The 15,950-nt window shown below is 37.9% G+C and overlaps 1 protein-coding gene across 5 annotated transcripts in view; it reads left to right on the top strand.

The window, feature by feature from the left end:
* Positions 1 to 15,950, top strand: part of PDE4D (phosphodiesterase 4D) — a 386,722-nt gene that overhangs the window by 231,538 nt on the left and 139,234 nt on the right. The window lies entirely within an intron of this gene.

The raw sequence follows: 15,950 nt of genomic DNA on the forward strand, positions 1-15,950 counted from the left end.
CACTATATATAATTTTTAAACAGAGAACCCATTGCATACTTTTTTTAAACACATTGCTTATATTTTTTTCCCATTCAGTAGTAAGGTTTAGTCCTTTCACTTACAAGTACCTTCTAAAAGTCTTCACTAGACTTTTTTAAGGAAACAAAATTATAATATAAAGCTTGCATTTCTGGAGGCTGGAGAGTAAAATGAAACTAAAGATTTTGTGAGCTATTTTGGGATACTTACATGTAGTTTGGCTGCATAAATTGACTGGTAGAGATGTGCCCTGGGAAGAAACAGACCTTGCAGCAGCATGCGTAAGACTGTGCTGTTTTATGCTTCATGTGTTTCTCCTCCTCTCTGTGGCTCAGAGGAGTAGAAGCAGCGTGTAATACTGATCAATCAGTATGATTTTCTTGCAGATTTTTTCAGTTAGCAATCAACAAAGTTCTGTCTTTTGGATACTTATTCTTTGCTTTTTAAAGCTTAATAGGCACTGACAGGACAGGTTGCTATTCAGTATGTGAAATAAATTCTCTTTACTCTTTTAATGTCTCCTGCAATTTTTCTATCTCTCTGTGTTTTTAATAAAGTCACCATCATTTTAATAAACACATAATAGACTAACTCTTCAGAGCTATATTTAACTGCTATAAAATGATGTAGTTTAAAGTATAGCTTTGGTTTAGAAATCAATGGCATATATGTTGCTGTGTGATAAGAAAATAAGTACACTTCTCAAGCTAAAGAAGGATCCTAGTTATTCTCAGAAACTGCTAAGGCAGAGTTTGGCTGAAATAACTGCAGTAAGTAGTAGCTTTATAATAAAATGCAATACCTTGTTGGTGAACTATGTATTGGTAAAGTTATACTCTGCAGGGTGTCTCCAAGGAAGTAAGCTAAAACGTACATACCTTAGCTATTACGTACAATTGTGCAAATAAATCAGTACCTTTGATTAATTCTTCTGCCTTTCAATTATTTCTTTGTTGACTGCTTCCCTTAAATCTTGCAGGAAAAAAAGAAAAAAAAATCAAAGAAAAAAATCGTTGGAATTGATACTTGCAGGTTGATTTGACCACCAAGTATTGTGTCTGAAGTCTCTGCCTGCCTCCCTTTTGTTGTTGTTGCCTTCAGGTATAATGCTAATCTGGTAGCTGAGAATACCTGTTCTGCTAGTTGTAAACTGGGAGTCCTCTGCTACTCTGCTGTCTGGGAACACTGTCTGAGCTCAGAGGTGGCTCTCAGGGTGATCCTTGGAGGCTGACTGGACAAGGTACATGCTGTTCCCTGGTGGTGTGGAGCAGAGCCAGGCAAGCCCTGCCCCAGGCAGAGGGAAAATGGAGTGCAGAGGAAGGAGAGAATGGGAGGGAGCCGCTGGCCGCCCACACTGAGCTCAACTCCTGGTTGCTGCTGGGAAGGTGCCAGTTCTAGGTCAGCCCACCCAACCCACCCCTCCCAACTCAACCCAACCCTCCCAACTCAACCCAACCCAACCTTTGAGGTGGGCCTGAGCAGACCAGTTTCCAAATCACCTGCATGACTTTGCCTGGTGTGCTTAATCATCGGAGTCTGTGGGTTTCTACCCATAGATCAGTACCACTTCCTGCAGTTCTCTGGGGCAGAATAACAACACTATAGTTTCACTACAGTATTAACGCTCAGGGACAAGTAACATGATTAAATGAGGAGCACCGATAGATGTTCAGGCCAGGAGATAGTGAAAGCTATACCACAGACTTCTCCTTTCGGTGTCTGTTAACATAGTGATCCTCCTGTGTGTTAGAGTAGCAGGGGTGCAGGAAGGAAAAAATGGGAGAATGTGAGAAGATGACACAGGAATTTGTGGGTCTCAAGACACAGGGACTATAGTGACAGGAGTGTTTTAAAGTATAGATACTCCTCTTCCAAGAGTTTGAGGATAATTATCCCAGGATAACTTTCCACTATAGTTTCCCATGTGAACAAACTTCCCATGAAGAGCAGAAACACACAGAGACTCCCAACACATCGAGACAAGTGAGAGGACAGAAAAGACGTAAAGAAAAGACAGTTGTTCTAGTTGCCTTGAAATCACACTCAGTCTGTCCAAAAGATACAGTAAGTTCAGGGTATGTAGTAAAAGCATGATAATCTTTTTGGTATCAATATTGCAAAGCATCCAAAGGGTACCTCCACTGCTGATGTGCTGTGATGGGCACACCAGGTGGCTTTGAGCAGATGCAGGTGAGCCCAGGCTGTGCTGATGCATCCCTTTGTAAAGTTGGCTGGGTTGAGGATGGCTGCTGTTTAACATGACAGTAGGGTCTGTAGGCAAACCTTCTCTTTCTGAGGTACCTTGGAAAATTGATCCTAATGTTACATTCCTCACTTCAGGAGTGATTGCGAAGTGTGGTTTTAAATTGGAACATTTCTGGAAAATAGTCCAGGAGGGATAAATGATGGTGCAAACTTTTCAACTGAGACAATTGATACGTCTTTTTATTCCAGAGAAGAAATAAAAAGGAAGTAAGGAAACTTATGGTAAGGTAAAATTTTGGCTGAGACAGGAGTACATTAATTTAAATGAGAATAAGGTTCCACTTTCTTAGCAATTTGCCACTGAATAGTAGAGCAGCAGCGTTCTACAGAAGATGTTGTGTTTCTCTGGTGATTTTTTTTCCTATTTGGATAAAGAAAATTTTGAACTTAAAAAAGATACTATTCTAGTTATTCTATTATTATTCTGAATTAAAATTTTAGAAGTTGAAATTATTAACTGCTGGAAAGTCAAGCAAGCAGATAAGGGTTTTTGGTTGTTGGACAGCATCTTACTGGCTAGAAGTGAGGCAGCTGATCAGATTCTAGAACTTTTTTTGTTTTTCATGATTCATATAACTAGCCCAAAAAGTTTGTAAGCCTCAGGAATATTGTCAGCTTTTCTGCATGGTGTGTCTAGAGTTACCTGTTTACTTTGTGGGTTGGTATTATTGGGTTTTATTTATTTTTTGTAATGTCTGCCAATTCAAGCTTTTCTGGTTTTTGGAACGTAGGATTGGTTGATCTGCAAAGGGCACATCCCAACATCTCCAGTGCCCCTGAGAGCAAAGGTGTTAAATGATTCAGTCTGTGGTATTATGTAGAACACTGCCTCTATCCTTATTTACCTCCAGAAGTGGGTGGTATTGCTCGTCTGCAGTATCATGAAGTTCAGTATATTGGAAATTACTGAAGGATGTTGTCCAGTATCAATTTCTCAGTCTATAATAGATGTTCCACTCATTTATAGATGAGTGGAACAAAACTGATCTATGGTATGAACTTTTTATGACTGTACCCTTAATATGTGGATCACAAGAGTGATGCTAAATAAAAGTCTTGTTGAATGGAGACAATAAAATACTTTTGGCTTGACATCAGTGGATAGTATTGTTTCTGGAGCAGAAGTGTTAGGACAGAATTGTAGACATCAGCTGTGCTGACCTGAGGTAGCTGCACTGGCTTCCTGACTTAAAAGTATCATAAAGTGGAACTCTGCCATGACTGTGACCCAGTCTTTTGGTACTCATGTGTGACAGTAAAAAGCTATGGCCACATTACATTGCTTAAGATCTGGCCATCCCAAAACAATTCAGCTCCTCAGTTAATACCTTGGTGCTAGCAAGCCTATTGCCAGTATAAAGATGACAAATATATACAATAAATGATACTGAATGAAGCGTATACCTCTAGGTTATTGTTATTAGACCTGTATTTGAAGGTAACTGCTGCCTTTCAGACTGGGAATCTGAGTGCTGAGGAGATCAAGAGCAAAACCTGGGTATTCCTTGAAGGAGTCTTTGTCTGGAGGGCAGAGAATGTAAATGTTTGTAATTATAACTGTGAACAGTATTAACACCAATCATATCACTTGGCTGTTAAAAAGAGTTAAGCTTTTTTATTCCTTTATTGAGTCAATCTTTTTTCCTGTTCAGTATTATGATTTTTTGTGTAAGCCAAGTGCCTGTTGTCATTGTTTGCAATATTACTTGTCCCCTTGCCATATCTTAAACAAAACAGGTTCACAACCTCACATACTATCTAGTCACACTTTTACTAGTTGAATGTGTTGAATACAGTCCACTGGGATAGTTCAATGCAAGCCACACAGCACACAAATTCATGGGTGGGGATTGAAGTACCAAATATCATATGCAGAATTGTGGGATTTCTGGTGCTAAAGAAAACTGGCAAGCTACAGATGACCTTTCCTACATGAAGTCTGACTTTGATGGAATTTGTAGGTGACTTCATTAAGGAAAATAGGCTTTCATAAGCAGTATGGGCCTCAAATCATGACAACTATAGAAACTCAAGGTGATGCATATGCTGTTAATTATTGTGTCGGTGATAATGAGGAAACCTGCATAGTGTGATATGTTAAACAGTGTTATTTTTAAAAAGTGAAAGGGGAACAAATGCTATTTTGTCAGTGAATTAAGGGTAGAGTTTGATGTAATCGACTAGTCTATTTTCTAACAATATAAGGCATATCCTACTGGGCTTGACCAATAGCCTTCCTAACCTGTTATTCTGTTGTCTCATGCAGCAACAGGGAAACATGAGTGCCTGTCCAATTTCAACAATCCATTTCCATCATATTGCCCAGCGTCTACTAGTGTTGTATTAGGGATGTTATAGGGTTCATTCTTGGCTGTTCTCTTTTTTGTATTATCTATGTACCTGTTTGCCCATGGATTTGCTTGATATCTTTTCAAAATTTGCTGGTAAACCATCTTCCCATACAGCCTTCTGATAACCTTTCTGCCTGTGTAAGAAAGGACTTTATTTACTGTGCTTTAAAATTAGTTCTGTCATTGTGGCAATTGGTGAAAGAGTCTGCATTCACTTATCCACCAGCTTCATGATTTTGTCAAGCTCAGTTGCAACCTTCTCAGCCTTTTCCTGTAGAAACTGAAGAGCTGTAGCCTTCTTGTATTTCTCTAAAAAGGGTACTGCCCCTCCCTTGATCATTTTAGTTTCCATTCATTGTACTTCCTCAAACACCACTGTGTCCTTGAAATACAGACACCAGATGGCAGGCATTACCCAAGATGTGAACACACCAAAGTTCTTACACAGTGGTAAAACATGCTTGCTTTTTTTCTCAGCACCTTTGTTGATGATGTCCAGTCTGCTGTTAGCTTTTAACTGCCATTTCAAGTTGAGTCAGTGATTTTAAATAATTTTTAGTGTTTTTCCTTGGCCATACAATCTTTTGGCACATTCCTATCTCTGTGTGTTTTTTTAGAGCTGAAGTATTAGACTTGCCAACAGAAAATCCAATTACTTTAACATTTTGATAAGAACTGCTGTCTTGAAATAACAAGTGTTTGTTTTTTTAAAAAAATAATATTGCAAACCATGCCAAACTGAACAAAGTTTGACTCCAGCAAAGAGAGGGCACTTCTTCAGAGACACTTTCTTTCAAGTTACATCCAGATAAACACACATAATATTCTTTCCCTAGCACGTGCAAGATGTACAATGTAGTTCTTGCCATTCACTTTAGTGTACTAACAATTCACTTTCAGTTTTCCTGAAAATATAATTGCCTTTACAGCACAGTTCATTCTCACACCTTCTTCCTGAGCACATCTGTAGGTTATCAACTTGTGGACATAGCTCTGTAACTGGACCGCAAGGCCAGTGGAGAGGAGGCACTTCAGTGTCTGTCTGTAGTGTAGTGTAAGAGAAAGGGCAGCTGGTTTCATAGGGAGTTCACTTGACAGCTCAATCTAAATGAACAAATCCCACTTACAGCTGGTTCAACTGACAAAAGAAGGTAGTCCTAACACAGATCAATATTGAGATGCCTTGATGGAATCCTCTGCCTTTTACTGCCTTCCGTTACATCATGTAAATAGTTGGTGGTATTTTGTTTCACAATGAGGGGTTACTTCCTACCATCTCTTCTGAGAAGCACAATTACAGTGTAAGGCATAACAGATGGGATCCACCTCATGTAAAGACAAATGTTTGTCGTACCTAAACTAGTAACCTCATGCTCTTCCTGGAGAGAAGTACCTGTTTTCAGATATGACTTACATCACATATTTTAGATGTCTCCTCAGAGGAAGATGTGCTCTTGATGTCATTGATTTTATCAGCCTAAGCTTCACTCAACATAAATAATATATATAAATGAAATCTAACTTGTATATGGGCACCTACAGTGTGCACATTTAACCAGATTAATTCTTTCTAATGCAACTAACATGCTGAATATATGCTTTAATATTTAGTAGTTTTAGCATTATTTTATAATATAAATAGAGTATTCATATAAAACAAGGCAAGTCCAGTACAGAATAAAAAGTATTAGAACACAGTAACAAGAATAAACCAGTTATTTAGGCTAAATGTAATACTGAAAGAACTCAGCACTTCAAATCCATGCAGTCACTAAGCAGTGACATCATCATTCTAATGGCATCACAAATGACTCAACCTCGTTACTGTGATTCCCATCAGATTTCAGCTACAGTGGATTTTAAGTCAGATTTATATGCACTAGAGCATGTTTCTTAAGTCACATTATAAAACTCAGTACATTTCTGCATTCCTTTATTTGTTAATATTGGTGACACTGTGAAGATGTGTGCATGCATGACTTAAATAGGTGCATACTATGGTATGACCTTTTAAATATTTTTTTCTTTCATCAAAAATCATGAAACCTTTGCAAACTTATATTAAAAGACTGAACAGTACAGACTTTTAGAAGCTAAAGGGCAGAAAGAGTTTTTGTTCATGTGACCTTATTTTTGAGGATTTGAGAAGCACAGAGAGGAACTCATGACTTAAATGTGTTTCTTCTCCATTTAATTTGCTAGTTTTATAACAGCACCTAGTGGTGATGTTATAAATACAATCAAATACTAATACACTCAAAACTTCAAGCACTAAGTCAAAAAGAGTTTTCTCTATAGATATTTTAAAAATACTTTTCCCCTTCTATGAAAGTGCTAAGCATTAAGCAAAGAAAGAAGATTGTTTCAGAACCATTAATAACTGTCTTTTTCTTTGTCAGAGATCTCAAATTCAGCAGAGATCAATTAAAAATTTCATTTTAGTAGTTTCATTATGCTTTATTTCAATTTAGTAATTTAAAATCATTATTCAAATTAACTATTTGAATAAAAATTCATGTCAGACTAGAAAGAAAAGAGTTTATTTTTATGAAAAAACTTTAAGTAATTCTGAAATTAAATTCCTTTTAACAATCATAATTTATTTTTGTGTTTTTGAAAAGTTTCCATTGGGGGCAATTATATTGGTTGGTTATCTAAATTTTGAAGGAATTCTCATGTTGAATTATATAAGACCCTACTAACAGAATGTACCCACAACATGTTTCAAAGAAAGGACACAGATGCTACATACCTAAAGGACAAGACAAAACTTGCATGTTGGTGTTTGCTGTACTGCCCTGGGAGCTGGTAGGATAATGCTGTATCAAGGCCAATTAACCCTCTGACACAGTGACAGGCTGCTTTTTGAACCCCAATGATTAATTTCACTTGGTGTCATACTACATCTCATAGCTGCTGTCAGCTTCCACCCACACACACATCAGAGCGGATTACAGCAAGCACTTTTCGGAAATTCTTTCCAAGAGGTATGTATTGAGAAATAAACAGCCAGTCACTATGATCCCTGTTTGCCGCTGCCCTGAAGCATCCCCTACATGAGATCGATTATATAAGATCATCTTCATTCTCAGAGCTTTGTATTCATAATCATCTTTATTGTCTCAGACATTTCCATATTTAGTGATTTAAAGCTTGTGAGTAGAGCTCTCATTTGATACGTGATCTCTCCTTGACTTGGCCAAAATCTATTTTTCTTTTGTCCTAAGCCTATAGATTTACCTTATTATTGGGTTCCAACTCTATAGCTAGTTTTACTTTTAGTTCCCTCATTTGCATGTTTGCCATCCTTTTTTGCATTTAAATCTTCCTTTCCAACGGAGTTTGGGATAACCTTCTATTGAATGTCATTAAAATTTGCCTTTGAAAGACTGCAACAAAACATTTTCATAATGTTAACTTTATTTCACAAAAAAAATACTCACTTGGTTTCAGTTTTTGCCTGCAAAACTTCCAGATATAAAATAGACATCTTTATGCCTGAAATGGAGTAATTGCATTATTGTGTTACTGTAGCTTTCATCCTTCCTTGTTCAACATCTTCTAAATTATTTGATGCCATTATTGCTATATCAAAAATACAGCAAATCATGGCTGGGCTTCGCAAACGAAGATTTGGGAAAGGCTCTACCCACATTTGTTACAAGCACGTTGGTGGATAAAAAGGCCAATATGAGACAGGCATGTCCGATTGCAAAAGGCACAGCAGAAAGACTCCTTAGGTGGTATATTCTGCAAGGCACGGTTCTTTCTGCGTTGTCTTTTCTCCTCAAGGGTGATCCTGCGTGCTTTCTCAAAAGCATCCACAGCGTTATAGATGGTGTGTCTCCAGACCTCCCGATTGGAGGCCAGAGTAGACCAGTTATGTTGATCAATATGGCCAAGGCTGAGATGTTGTTTCAGGGAGTCCTTGTATCTTGTCTTCGGGGCTCCTCTCTTGCGGCAGCCAGTGGCAAGTTCACCATAAAGCAAGATCTTAGGGAGGTAGTGGTCTTTCATCCTTGAGATGTGCCCTGCCCAACTGAGCTGTGTTCTCAGCAACATGGCCTCAATACTTGTGATTGCTGCTTGTTCAAGAACAGATGTATTAGTCACATAATCTGACCAGTGGATGTTTAGGATTGTATGGAGACAGCGTTGATGGAAGCATTCTAGGAGTCGCAGGTAGATGCAGATGACCCATGATTCAGATCCATATAAGAGAGTAGACAGCACTATGGCTCTGTAAACACTGATCTTTGTACTTTTCTTCAGGTGTTTATTTTGCCAAACTCTTTTATGAAGCTTTCCGAAGGCACTATTTGCCTTTGCTAACCTGTTGTCTATCTCTCCGTCAATCTTACCATCCAAGGAGATGAGGCTACCTAGGTAATTAAACTGTTGGACTGATTTGAGCTCTGATTCGCCAGTGGCAAATGAAGGTGTTCTAATCAGCTTAATCCTTTTAGTGTACTTGGAGGTTAGATGTGTGATGTCCATAAACTTGATCAAAAGTGCTTTTGTGGAAACGTATGTATCTATTTAAAATGTGGAAGTGTATGTATCTACGCTATAACTTGCAGATTACTCATTTGTATCTGTGTATTTTCCAAGTGTGTCCAGTGGACTAAAATTTTGATTTAGGTCTCAGAAATTATATTTCTTCATATTTAGTGTGAGAAGCTACAGTGTGAACCTGTACTCTTTATGTTCTGTATGACCATATGAAGTTCATCACATTTCCATAAGTGAACCCCTTTGTCATAGCGTTTTGTAGTCTTTCTGCTATCATCCTAAGGTGTGTCTAAACTAAACCGTATGCATAAATACTGTTTTCCCCATCCTCACTTTTGTTCCAGTCAAGTATTTTTCATACATAAAAATATATCTGCTTCTATTATTTTCCCCTTGGCATAGCTTGAGCAATTTTTATATAAACCCACGTCAGATAGTCATGTGACATTCTCAGCTCTCACATGTAAAATTAAAGATCTAATGATTACACAAAAATGTGTGTAAATTTCAAAAATTAAAAGGTGAGAAAAAGATACATTACTTGTTTTTAAAACAATCACAGCATCCATGCTTGTATAGTCAATAGAGGAATTGGTGTAAGTCTAGAGGGCTGTTCAGATAATCAGGAGTGACATCCTAACACAGGCAGGTGCTCCCAGCTTAATTTTGAGCTCTCCCCAAAGGGACCACTGGGGAGCCTGGCCTCCAAGTTGAGACATCTCTGCAAATCTGTGCCGTTATTCTTCCCTATGTGGTCTGTAAACAAATGTTTTTTCATGTTTTGAAGCTGTGATGTTAGCAACTTATTTTTTAGAAAAAGGCAACTTTTTTTGGTGCATTTAATTCTTATTTTTGATTCATGTGTATATTTATTTTGCATGCTTTGCATAAAGATGGTATGATAATGCTTTTATCTGCTGGTGTTGAAATGTACATAAAAAAGGAAATACAGAGAAAGGAGATTCAATATAGTGAAATGCTGTTGCACAGATAATGGATAGATTTCATCCAATTTCTGTATCCAGTTTTTCATTATTGTTAGTCTGTTAAGCCTGAAACTACATAAAAAATTTGTCAGCAGGAATAGCCCCAGATTGTGGAGGGAAATATGATGAAATAAAGATGAACATTTAAAATTTAGCAGGCCTGCACTTGCAGTAGGAGTGTAGGAGTACTATTTAAGCTAGCTCTGACTGACTCAATGACAGTAAAATGGAACATGTTCACTTATGACAAATGAAAAGGTCAGGTCGCAAAAGAACAGCACTAACATCAGTACCTCTGAGGGTAGATGTTCTGGTTATACTCATCAGTAGATGCTTTTTCAGTAGTAGAGGCCATGTTAGTCCCTTGTTGCTCTCCCTGCATACTTTTTTGTCTACCAAAACACAGAGTTACTCTGAGAAGGTCATCAATGGAAAGGGGAAAAAATCACCATAGTTCTTTCAGACTGGAAATGGAAGTAAGGGCCTTAAGGGATCCCTTGCTGATGCTGGAGAACTACGTTTCTTTTTCCACCCACTTCCATTTTGAACATAAGTTTTCTTCAAAGCATGTTCAGTCATGTGAAAGCAATAAAAAATTTGAGCATGCCCCTGTAAAGCATAGCTTGAAAGTAGTTTGTAGTAGGCAGCTAGGTTGAAAGGCACATTTAGGGAGATGCTATTAGTGCTTCCAAATGAGTTTCAGGTTTTCTTCATGTCTCCTTCAATTTTACATTACTTCAGCCTTAAAATAGTACTGAATTCTGAAATTGGAGTATCCTATAATTCTGTAATAGTTTTATTTCCTACCATTCATTTCATCCCTTGCCAGTCATTCAACCACCTGGGCATTGAACAATTCATGCAACACGGGTTGCACTTTCAAGCAGACTCTGCTCAAGCCATTCCTGGCATCTTGTTTACTTGTTCATTTATATGGGAAAAGAGATCTACATTATAAATTAAGTAAATGCTTATTTACAGCAGCATACAGTTGGGGTTTTATAGCTTTTCATTCCCGAATTATATCCTGGCTTTTGTTCCTTTTTCTCTAAATTTAAGTTTATTTATCCTTTAATACTCACTGTTTCACAATTTAATTTTTCAGAGATTCTGAAAAAGTCAAACTAGACTTGATTGTGTTCTTCCTAAGAACACGACTGAAAAGAGAAATTGGGTGTATATCAGGAACTATTGTGATTTGTTTCTCTCCAGACTGGATAACAATGATGCTTCCCTGACTTCTTTTCTATCTTTATTCTGCAGTATAAACCTCTGCATGAATAAGATAATGATATAGTACATGTGTGCCTTTCCTGTGACAAGGGAAAAAACATTCTTCTCAAGTCACTCTGGCTGCTTTTTGGTTTTTATATATTGGATAGTGAACATTTTGGCTGTTTCATCCACAAAGTATTCAATACTGTCGATACACCTTTATTTCACCTTTCATAATATTCAGTTCTTTTCTTTAGCAAACAGGCTTTTAAAATTTGAAATGTAATGTTTCCCTCCTCAGCAGCTTGTGATCACTTAAAGTATCCCCAAAGCCTCAGAGTTTCAGTATTACTGCTCATTGCTCAGTGCCCATTTTGACAGCTAGTATACTAACTCTGGAAGATAGTCAGTGTTCAAATAGGTGATTATATTGTTACCTTCTCCCTCTCTTTATTATGTTTAAGTCCTACTTTGATAGTTTTGTCTGCCTTAAGTTGCTGACAGTTCAAAACATACTTACCAGAGCTTCACAAAAAAAGTACTCTGTGATATAGAACCCAAAGACAGTAAAATTGTTTACCAGGCTGTTATAGCTGTTACCTGTTTTCACAAGAAATCCCGGTGATAATAATCTTTCATTTGTACCCACCCATAGAGGAAATCTGACAAGAATCAATTCCCCTCTGGACACAGAGGGGGGAAAAAATTACAACATTTGAGGGGAAATGCACAGAGCATAAGGGATCTTTTAAAAGTTAGAATATTTATGGAAGGCATGATAAGAGAATACATGGATCAAAGCCAATGGGACCCATGGTTCAAAGCTTGCTAATGATCAGTGATAGGCACTACAGCTGCATAATTAATTGCTTTTAAAAAGTTCAACCTATTCTATGTCAGTTCTCAAGCAAACTGTTCAGATGCCCTTCATTTAATGAGCTGGAAAATGATGCTGGCTGGCTCAGTGATATTGAAGCTGTGCCCTTTCCACCCTAGTCTGCAGAAGTTTATTTTTTGATTTATCCTCTTGGGTACATTGACCAAGCTAATTTCTGTTTTGATCTTTGTTTTAACGTCCCTCTTGACATTAGTAAAGACATTATAGTCACCTCAGTGCCATCTGCTCTGAATTCTATGCTGTTAAGGAAAGATCCATGATTGCCTAGGTTTCAGTATGACCAAAATGACGGTTTAGGTTTGATGCCATGTAAGGTCAAGGACATTTGAGAAAACATATAAAGACGGTTGATATTGGCACAGGCATTGTTTTTATGCTTGGTAACACTATGATTAGTGACTTAATTTCTGACATGTTTTTCATTCTTTAAGGGTCAGAGACATGAGCTGCAAAAATGTTAGGAGTCATTCTTTGAATCTTCATAAAGTCTTAACATCTGTGGCAACTCAATTGCCACAATTGCCTATTAAAAGGTTTTGTTCTCTCACCACTATAATCCTCTTAGTATAAGTCAGTTTGTAACTGATGTGCTCATTGTGACATATGCACACAGGTAGCCCTTCCAAATGAATCCGTATTTCAGCCCTAGAGGTCTATGTCCCCTCCTAAGGCCATAGTATCTTAGAATGGTTTGGGTTGGAAGAGACCTTAAAGATCATCTATCTCCAACCTCTCTGCCATGGGCAGAGACACCATCCTTCCACTCGACCAGACTACTGAAAGCTCTGTTTAACTCAGCCCTGAAGACTTCCAGGGATGGGGTGAACATGCAGGGGTTAGGGCCTTACTCATATTTATCAGCAGTGCCATAATTTGTCTTTGATTCACAGATAGTAATTACATTTGCATTTTTGGCAAGCAGGATGTTCACAGCTGTGAAGCAATGTATTTTTCTCCTTGGAATATCCATTCTCAAAAAAGACTGGAAATGAATAACTAGGAAATGACATTTTGTAAAGCCATCACAGCTTTTCATCTTGTCCAAACAGCTTTTTCACCACAGAAATGCCTTCCCTTCCCCCGCACCCCACCCCCGACTCCCCCATGTCAGTAAGATGACTGTATGACTTTGCTACTTGATATTGTGCATTTGCAACTTTCTTACAATTATTTACTTCAACATTAAAATATAGGTTTGTATTTATGCCACCAGTATCATTACAAGGTTTTTATGGATGGGAAGCATGCATTTTTCAGTTTCCAGTAGCTCTTCAGAACATTTTGCTTCATCACCTAAAATTGATTGATTTCCTAACCAGCAGTTATTTTCTGGATGATTAATTGTAATTGAAAGTAAAACACTGTAATTCTTTTAAAATTCAGACAGGCCAGCTGTCCCCTCTGCTGTCTCCCCTTTTTTTCCCTATTTGAGATACTGATCATGGTAATATTTGGGCTTTTTCTTCAAAATAAGATTGTATTTTAGTTTAAATATTCATTGGCAATTAGTAACCCATATCCTGGTGAATAACAATTTTAAGAGCAGCTTGAACCTCTTTGACACTGCTGTGTGGCTCAGAACCAGTATCTGGTTCCAGAGTTACCTCCTAGTTCTTTTGATGTTAAATTAGCCTCAGACACTGTATTCATTGGAGCAAAAGAAAAGGACCCATTTCCTGCAACATAGCTTTGCAGATTCAGCTCTTGTGAAATATTCTTTATTGCAGCTGCTTGGAAAAAAATTAAATCCAGCTTTCCATAAAGGATGAACTATAAAGACAATCACAAATATTACTGCATAACATAATTGTTAATGAAGATTTAAATTATAGACATATTCCCACTCCTGGTTATTTCACTTTCTCAGGTGTCAGGGAATTGTATGAACTTTAATATTTGAAGTATAAACAGAGATTCTCTTCCTTCCTTCTCTAAGTACTCCCTGAGGAGTTTATTTAGTTTTAATCAAACATTTCATGTCTCAAGCATGCGTGTAGAAATCTCTGAAATTGTACAAACCCATGAACATTCTGAAAACTTATGCTTGCTAAATTGCACTTATATGTTGACACCTAAGTTTATTAGCAAGATCTGTATGGGTATTTCACTCAGTGCTACTTTATTCATGCACTAAAGAAATCAGATATAAATTAATTCCTGTTTTCATTACCTTAACTTTTAACCATCACTGAAAAAAATTCAGAGAGGAAAACAGTACACAAGCCTTCTTAATTGGTTATCTTTTTTAATAGCCTGTGTTTTCATGGATAGGCATGTTGTCCTCTGTTGGCAAACAGCCATGGCTAGAGGGGGTAAAAAGCAATAGTATATGAAAATATGTACTCTCAAGGTTTCCTTTAGGCAAAACTACCCGATTCCCAGGAGGAGATGCTTGCCCATGTGCTGTCCTGGCAAGGCTGTATAGTAGGATATTTGGCCCCTGCCAGTAATGTTTCATTTGGTGCATTAAATACTCCTTAACCTTTTTTTTTTTTTTTAATTCTTTAGTCCTTTTTGTTGTGTTCTGGGAAAAAAAATATAATTCTATCTGAAAGGATAATTCATGATTTTCTGTCTCTTATAGAAGTACAGCATGGTGTGAACAAAAAAATAATGCCATATTTTAAAAGAAAGCTAATCTAATCAGGGCATGGGGCCCGGCTGGCCCCGGAACGCGTGCTTCACAGCAGCGCGGGCCCGGGTACGTGCGTGACAGCCCGGCCCCGAGCACTGGGGCCCGACCCCGGGTGTGGAAAGGAGAGAGAGAATGGGAGCTTTGCCTGTGCAGACAGTGCCATCATGGGAGATGAGAGGGGAGCCCCGGAACACACAGAAGAGAAGGACACTCTAAACCCCGGGCAGATGGAGCTCGTCAGCCCTGTAAGGCCATCCATCTAAGAGAAGGTCACTCTAAACAAACCTACATCCTGAGGACCTCGCTGCCACCATCCAAGCTCTCTTGGCCCCGGCAGATGAACCTTAGGATTAAAGGGTGGGCTCAGTTCAGCGCACACTGTGTCTCACCTAAAAAATCCATTGCACAGGCTCGAAGGCCTTACCCGCATTTGCAAAGCCCTGTATCACCAGCGCACTTGTAACAAATGTGGGTAGAGCCCTTTCCCAAATCTTTGTTCGCGAAGACTGGCCATGATGATGATAATGATGAATCTAATCAACTTCTCACCTGAAGTAAAAAAGATTTTCTTCTTTATTTTCTAAACTTTTTTTCATAAAATTTCTTATAACAAGTTTTTGGTGACTTTTTTTTTCCTGGTCATTTGTTTTATTGTCTTTTTTTTTCCTTGTGTGTTTTTTTTTTCCCCTCCATTATTCCTTTCCTTTGCTTTCAAATGTTACAGAAATACCTGATCCAATGTCTTCTTCCACTCTGTTTTTATGGAGGTCTTGAAAAGTACATGTACCAAAATTAATAAAAAAGCAGGTCTTTCTTCTTATTCCTTTACATGTTTCCTATGAGGAAAAAGAGTGAATTTTCTAAATTTCTCCTTATCTCACCCAAATCTGCTTTTGATACATTTTTTAAAAACAGTGTTTCTGATAGTTCCACTGCCCTTCTTATTACTTCCCGTAATGTTAGTTTTAGGTTGTACCAGGGCTTTTTTTTGGTTGGTTGGTTGGTTGGTTGGTTGGGTTTTTTGTTTGTTTTTAAGGACCAGAACTCTTGGCACTTTACAAGGTTCC

This window comes from Manacus candei, unplaced genomic scaffold, assembly GCF_025592945.1.
Source record: "Manacus candei isolate 608988 ecotype Guabito, Panama unplaced genomic scaffold, ASM2559294v1 h1tg000024l, whole genome shotgun sequence".
NCBI lineage: Eukaryota > Metazoa > Chordata > Aves > Passeriformes > Pipridae > Manacus > Manacus candei.